The sequence below is a fragment of the Neomonachus schauinslandi genome, chromosome 5 (genome assembly GCF_002201575.2).
Source record: "Neomonachus schauinslandi chromosome 5, ASM220157v2, whole genome shotgun sequence".
NCBI lineage: Eukaryota > Metazoa > Chordata > Mammalia > Carnivora > Phocidae > Neomonachus > Neomonachus schauinslandi.
The window spans coordinates 71,135,323-71,143,384 of NC_058407.1; the positions used below are offsets into that span (position 1 = coordinate 71,135,323).

An 8,062-nucleotide genomic window follows, 5' to 3' on the forward strand; every position below is an offset into this window, starting at 1 on the left:
AATAAAATCATGGAGTGAGTTGTTTGACTCACTCATGGATTCCTTATTATCAGGTTCTTGCTTATCTTTCAAATGCAAAGCCACTTCCAACTGAATATAGGGACACTTTATTAGAAAACATATTTGAAGACAATTTCAGGGATTGAGAAAAAAATTATTTTGGAAAAGTGTTTTCTTTGCCAAAATTTGGTATTTTGACAGGTCTTGATGGCTTATGAGGATAAGTATAGCAGAACATCTGACTATAAAACTGTCCTGGAAAGTCTGGGCATATGGTAAGAGCATTTTAGATTTTTATATTATCAAAAGGCAATGAGATTAAAACACAAGAGTGTAGATGCAGTCAGAATTATTTCATATGACTATTTCATTTGGGCAAGTTATATCAGCAATTGGCAAATGGAAATATTAATATGTACTTGTGAGAATTACATGAAAAATGTACACAAGACACCTGTATTAGTTCCTCTTCACCTCTAGCTAGATTAGAAATTATTGAGGAGGGGCGCCTGGGTGGCTCAGTGTGACTCAAAGTGACTGCCTTTGGCTCAGGTCATGATCCTGGAGTCCCAGGATCGAGTCCCGCATCGGGCTCCCTGCTCAGCAGGGAGTCTGCTTCTCCCTCTGACCCTCCCCCCTCTCATGCTCTCTCTATCTCATTCTCTCTCTCAAATAAATAAATAAAATCTTTAAAAAAAAATTATTGAGGAAAAAGAACATGACATATATATTTTCATATTCCTATTGGGTCTTAAATACTTTGCATCGTGTGTGATCAATAAATACATGTGTGTGCATGTGCATGTGAGTGGGTATGTGTGTATTTAATGGCACTGAAGATACATCATAGAAGAAACCGATAATTAAAAGAAAAAGCACCACACCTGTGAATGTCTATGTAACTACCCTCATTTAGAAGCTGTTAAGCACAAGATTCACTTTAAACAGTTAACATTGGATTGAGCATAATTCCATGCATTTCTACAAATGGGAGGAATGATATGACACCATTTCTCTTCCAAGATCTAATGGATTCTCTAATGCTGTGCAGTTGCCAATACAATTTGCACTGTAGATATATAAAATCAGTAATTTAGTTAGCAAATGTAGAAACAGTTATGTAGGCAATTTGATTTGTTTAAAAATATTTAAGGGTCTATCCTGTACCCTGTGTTAGGTCCTTAGAGATTCAACAGACCCAAAATATATGGTCCTCAGCTTCAAGGGGGCTCCAGACCTGTGAGAAATAAACTCTGCTTGAAAGTAGGAGGTGCGGGAAAGGGGGGAGGTCAGGGATGAGTTCTCACCTTTTGACTTGCCCATTGGTTTGGAAGGCACTGCCACTTGGCAAAGGGGAAGCAGCGTTTTGGTGAAAAAGTGAGTTGACCAGAGATTTAGTTTTGAGTATGTGGTAGGTTTCAGTTTCCCCTTATACATCCAAGGGGCAATACCAAGTAAACATCTGAATAAATGAGAACAAAATATGGAGGGTGTTGGGGTTGGGAATAGGTTGATTTCCTAGAGATAACATTTGAAGCCCAATAACAGGTAAAACTTCCAAGTCAATTTGTCTTATGCAATGGAAAAATGAAAGGAAAATAAAATAAACAGCAGAAATATAAACCCCAAATGATTTTTCCCCCAACATGGCCCTCTCATTAAATAAAAAAATAAGGGAAGAAAGCAGTGACAGCTGTACCTATTGGCAGGAGCCCTGCAGCCCTTTGCTCAATTGCCAGAATTATTTACTTTCTTCAAGTTTCTATGAGTTTAGAAGAAATACTTTTGGCTTTGGCTCAAAAATCCCTGCTGAATTAAAACAGATTTTTAAAAATGTTGCTTGGTGTTTCAAAGATTTAAGGACTATCACTACCATAGTTTCTTAGTTCCTTAGAGTAAAGATGTTAGAAACTCATAGGTTTGAGAATGCAGTAATTCATCCTCTCTTATTTTTGTGAGCTAATTTTGAATGCATAAGACTTATTAAGGCTACTAAAAGACTTTTAGTCTTATTCAATAAAGTATCAGGATTGAATTCAATATGTCCATATTTATATCCCCAAATCTTAAATCATCAACATTTTAAGCGATTTTGATTTAGCTTGAAAATTAAACTCCTTACATGACTATACAGAAATGATATAATGATCTCCACAGTTAAGGTGAAAAAAAAGGTTACACAATTAAACAGTAAACTTTAGGCAAAATAAATATTTTAACGTGAATTATCTAAGTGACCATTCTTTATTTATATTTGAATTATATCTGAAATTTTTAATAATAATAATAACCAGGATATTTCTGCTTAATATTTTTGGTATTTTAATAAGTATTTTTTTCTATCAATAGATACATTTTGCTTTCAACCCATCATGCTTTTGTTTATTCACTCTCCAGTTCTCATTTTTGAGTTCCATTTGTTTAGTGTGTCTTGAATTTTTGGGAAGAAGAATTTGTAATGATTTATATTCTGCTAAATTGAACCTCTTTGACTCTCAGCATTCCAGCAAAAACAAAAGCACCATGTACTGCCTTTTATATTTCTTTTTAAATACATTACATAATAAGATGTGGCAAACTCACAGTCAGGTCAACTAAAAAGTTAAAAGTTTCAGGTTGCAAAACTCTTGCCCTTGTAAAAGTGAGTTTCTTAAGAAACTAAGAGTTGTTACTGTATATTGTCTCTGTTCCTTTCTGGTCTATGTTACTTTTAGGCTCTCTCTTTGCTTAGAGGACCCCTTTCAATATTTCTTGTAGGGCTGGTTTTGTGTTTGCAAATTCTTTTAGTTTTTGTTTGTCCTGGAAGCTTTTTATCTCTCCTTCTATTTTCAATGACAGCCTAGCTGGATATAGTATTCTTGGCTGCATATTTTTCTCATTTAGTGCTCTGAATATATCCTGCCAGTCCTTTCTGGCCTGCCAGGTCTCTGTGGATAGGTCTGTTGCCAATCTAATGTTTCTACTATTGTAGGTTACATATCTCTTCTCCCGAGCTGCTTTCAGGATTTTCTCTTTGTCTCTGAGACTCATAAGTTTTACTATTAGATGTTGGGGTGTTGACCTATTTTAATTGATTTTGAGGAGGGTTCTCTGTGCCTCCTGGATTTTGATACCTGTTTCCTTCCCCAAATTAGGGAAGTTCTCTGCTATAATTTGCTCCAATATACCTTCTGCCCCTCTCTCCCTTTCTTCTTCTTCTGGGATCCCAATTATTCTAATATTGTTTCATCTTATGGTATCACTTATCTCTTGAATTCTGCCCTCGTGATCCAGTAGTTGTTTATCTCTCTTTTTCTCAGCTTCATTATTTTCCATCATTTGGCCTTCTATATCACTAATTCTTTCTTCTGCCTCATTTATCCTAGCACTTAGAGCCTCCATTTTTGATTGCACTTCATTAATAGCCTTTTTGATTTTGACTTGGTTAGATTTTAGTTCTTTTATTTCTCCAGAAAGGGTTCCTCTAGTATCTTCTATGCTTTTTTCAAGCCCAGCTAGTATCTTTAAAATCATCATTCTGAACTCTAGTTCCGACATCTTGCCAATGTCCGTATTGATTAGGTCCTTGGCAGTCAGTACTGCCTCTTGTTCTTTTTTTTGAGGTGAGTTTTTCCATCTTGTCACTTTATCCAGAAGAAACTAGATGAATGAGAGAACAAAATGCTAACAGGGTAACAACAACCCAGGAAAAATATACACTAAACAAATCAGAAGAGACCTGAAACCAGGGGGAAAGAAAGGGAAGGAAGAGAAAAAAGAAAAGAAAAAGAAAAAGAAAAAGAAAAAAAAAGAATATGATCAAATATGATCAGGCTGGTGAATAGATCAGTGCCACACACCAGATTTTGGGCGTATTTTGGTCTGTTAGAAGAAAGTGACTTCCAAAATTTTAAAGAAAGAACAACTTATATATGTACAAAAATAAGGGTTAATACAATGAAGGAATGGAATATATGACTGTAAAGATGAAAATTATAAAAGATTTTATAAAAGGAATTGATAAAATAAGAAGTTGGTTGAAAAGGAAAGAAGAGAAATTTAAAAAAAAAAGGAGAAAATGTGGTCAGGCAGGAGACTAGAACAAAGACATACACTAGAAATTCAGGGTATATTTTGTTAGAAGAAACTGTACCCCAAAATTTTAAAGAGAGAACAACTTATATATACCAAAAATAAGGTTAACTACAATGAAGGGATAGAATATGACTCTAAAAATGAAAATAAAAAAGACTTTTAAAAAAGGGATTGATAAAATGTTGGTTGCATTGATGTTATATGCAAATAATGAATCCTGGAACACTACATCAAAAAAAAAAAAAGATGTTGGTTGAAAAAGGGAAAAAGAAAAATTCAAAAAAAAATAGAAGAAGAAAAAAAAGAAAATTAAAAAAATTAACTTTGAAAGACTAAAGAATCAGGGGGGGAAAAAAGCCATGAATTCTATGTGCTGTATTCCCCTAGTGCTGGAGTTCTGCTGTTCTCATTGATTGGTAAACTTGGTCTTGGCTGGCTGTTCTTGCTGATCTTCTGGGGGAGGGGCCTGTTGCAGTGGTTCTCAAATGTCTTTGCCCCAGGCGGAATTGCCCTGCCCTTGCCAGGGGCCAGGCTAAGTAATATACTCGGGTTTGCTCTTGGTAGCTTTTGTTCCCTGAAAGCTTTCCGTACAGCACAAAAACAGACACATAGATCAATGGAACAGAATAGAGAGCCAGAAATGCACCCTCAGCTCTATGGTCAACTAATCTTCAACAAAGCAGGAAAGAATGTCCAATGGAAAAAAAGACAGTCTCTTCAACAAATGGTGTTGGGAAAATTGGACAGCCACATGCAGAAGAATGAAACTGGACCATTCTCTTACACCACACACAAAAATAGACTCAAAATGGATGAAAGACCTAAATGTGAGACAGGAGTCCATCAAAATCCTAGAGATCACAGGCAGCAACCTCTTCGGCCTCAACTGCAGCAACTTCTTCCTAGAAACATCACCAAAGGCAAGGGAAGCAAGGGCAAAAATGAACTATTGAGACTTCATCAAGATAAAAAGTTTTTGCACAGCAAAGGAAACAGTCAACAAAACCAAAAGACAACTGACAGAACGGGAGAAGATAATTGCAAATGACATATCAGTTAAAGGGCTAGTATCCAAAATCTATAAAGAACTTATAAGACTCAACACCCAAAGAACAAACAATCCAATCAAGAAATGGGCAGAAGACATGAACAGACATTTCTGCAAAGAAGACATCCATATGGCCAACAGACACATGAAAAAGTGCTCAACATTGCTTGACACCAGGGAAATCCAAATCAAAACCTCAATGAGATACCATGTCACACCAGTCAGAATGGCTAAAATTAAGAAGTCAGGAAACAACATATGTTGGCAAGGATGCGGAGAAAGGGGAACCCTCTTACACTGTTGGTGGGAATGCAAGCTGGTACAGCCACTCTGGAAAACAGTATGGAGTTCCTCAAAAAGTTGGAAATAGAGCTACCATACAACCCAGCAATTGCACTATTGGGTATTTACCCCAAGAATACAAATGGAGTGATCTGAAGGGGTACATGCGCCCCAGTGTTTATAGCAGCAATGTCCACAATAGCCAAACTATGGAAAGAGCCAAGATGTCCATCAACAGATGAATGGATACAGAAGATGTGGTGTATATATATATATATATATATATATATATATATATATATATATACACACACAATGGAATATTATGCAGCCATCAAAAGGAACGAAATCTTGCCATTTGCAACGACGCGGATGGAACTAGAAGGTATTATGCTAAGTGAAATAAGTCAATCAGAGAAAGACATGTATCATATGATCTCACTGATATGAGGAATTCTCAATCTCAGGAAACAAACTGAGGGTTGCTGGAGTGGTAGGGGGTGGGAGGGATGGGGTGGCTGGGTGATAGACACTGGAGAGGGTATGTGCTATGGTGAGTGCTGTGAATTGTGTAAGACTATTGAATCACAGACCTGTACCTCTGAAACCAATAATACATTATGTGTTAAAAAAAAATGATATTAGGAAGGGAAAAATGAAGGGGAGGAAATCGGAAGGGGAGATGAACCATGAGAGGCTATAGATTCTGAGAAACAAACTGAAGGTTCTAGAGGGAGATGGGTGGGGGGGATGGGTTAGCCTGGTGATGGGTATTAAAGAGGACATGTACTGCATGGAGAACTGGGTGTTATATGCAAACAATGAATCATGGAACACTACATCAAAAACTAATGATGTAATTATGGTGATTAACATAACATAATTAAAAAAATAAACTAAGAGTTGTGGAATAAGTTACATCCCCCCAAAATAATCAGTATTTTTGTCAATGGAAAATATCTTAACTAAATCATTTATTATTCCTAATGTACACACAGGAGGTTTGTGAATTACTATATGTACTCATCCTCAGATCTTTAAAATAGTAATGATTGTTTAATTATGGTTCTATCATCTCCTGTTGGTGTGTCTCCTTTGGGAATGATTCCATTTCATTTTTGGCAATTAGTATTTTTATTTGAATAGGAGTCAGTACCTAATGTTTTGCTGAAAATAAGAAACTCCCCTGACTCATCTAGAACATACATATTATTTTATTTTATTTAATTTTTTTATTATGTTCAGTTAGCCAACATATAGTACATCATTAGCTTTTGATGTAGTGTTCAATGATTCATTAGTTGTATATAACACCCAATGCTCACCACAACACGTGCCCTCCTTAATACTCATCACCCAGCTACTCTATCCCTCTACCCCATCCCTTCTGTAACTGTCAGTTTGTTTCCAGGAAACATACATATTATTTTATAAAGCTGAAAACCCCCATTGATCACAACATATTTAGGGTGTACACAGTGACATAGTTTTTTTAACCTATGATAAGCTCAGCTACACTGTAGTTATGTCCTTCCTGCCACCTTCTGGTAATTGCATCTGTCTAATCTATGCATCCTTTATCTTCAGACTGGCCTAATGCAAAGAGGCAACTTCTCAGTGTTAGATATTTAACTTTATCAGCCAGCTGGTTATTTGGCTAGAGCTAAGCTGCAGAAAGAGGATAAACTCTTGAGATATGGCTATGGTATGGAAGAGTTCAATTTATTCTTTCATTAAACAAGTATTTTAGCAAATTTTCTTTTTTTTTAAGACTTCTTTGCAAAGATTACTTTTTTAAAAAAGATTTTATCTATTTATTTGACAGAGATAGAGAGAGCAAAAGTAGGCAGAACAGCAGGCAGAGGGAGAAATTTTCTTTTCTTAAAGATTTTATTAATTTATTTGAGAGAGAGAGAGCATGAGCAGGGGGGAGAGGCAGAGGGAGAGAGAGAAGCAGGCTCCCCACTGAGCAGGGAGCCTGATGTAGGCCTCTATCCCAGGACCCTGGGATCATGACTTGAGCCGAAGGCAGACGCTTAACTGACTGAGCCACCCAGGCACGCTTAGCAAATTTTCATGCAAAGGTGAAAAGGTAGAAGAGTCAACATTATCAAGATATCAGTTCTTCCCAACTTGATCTATAGATTCAATACAATCCCAATCAAAATCCCAGCAAGTTATTTTATGTTATTTTGTGGGTTGACAAACCAATTCTAAAGTTTAGATGGAGAGGTAATAGAACCAGAATCACCAAAACAATATTAAAGGAGAGTGCTTGCTTCGGCAGCACATATACTAAAATCGGAATGATACAGAGAAGATTAGCATGACCCCTGTGCAAGGATGACACACAAATTCGTGAAGTGTTCCATATTATTACAGTACATTAAAAGGATTATTCACCAAGGTTGGTTCAACATCTGCAAATCAATCAATGTGATACAATACATTAATAAAAGAAAGAACAAGAACCATATGATCCTCTCAATAGATGCAGAAAAAACATTTGACAAAGTATAGCATCCTTTCTTGATTAAAACTCTTCACAGTGTAGGGCTAGAGGGTACATACCTCAATATCATAAAAACCATCTATGAAAAACCCACAGCAAATATCATTGTCAATGGGGAAAAACTGAGAGCTTTTCCCCTAAGGTCA

At 36.3% G+C, this 8,062-nt stretch overlaps 1 non-coding gene across 1 annotated transcript; it reads left to right on the top strand.

Moving 5' to 3' along the window:
* The first annotated feature begins 7,675 nt into the window (after nucleotides 1-7,675).
* LOC123324928 lies at nucleotides 7,676-7,782 on the top strand. The gene has a single exon (XR_006540106.1). It is a non-coding gene; the product is annotated as a U6 spliceosomal RNA (small nuclear RNA).
* Nucleotides 7,783-8,062: the final 280 nt, after the last annotated feature.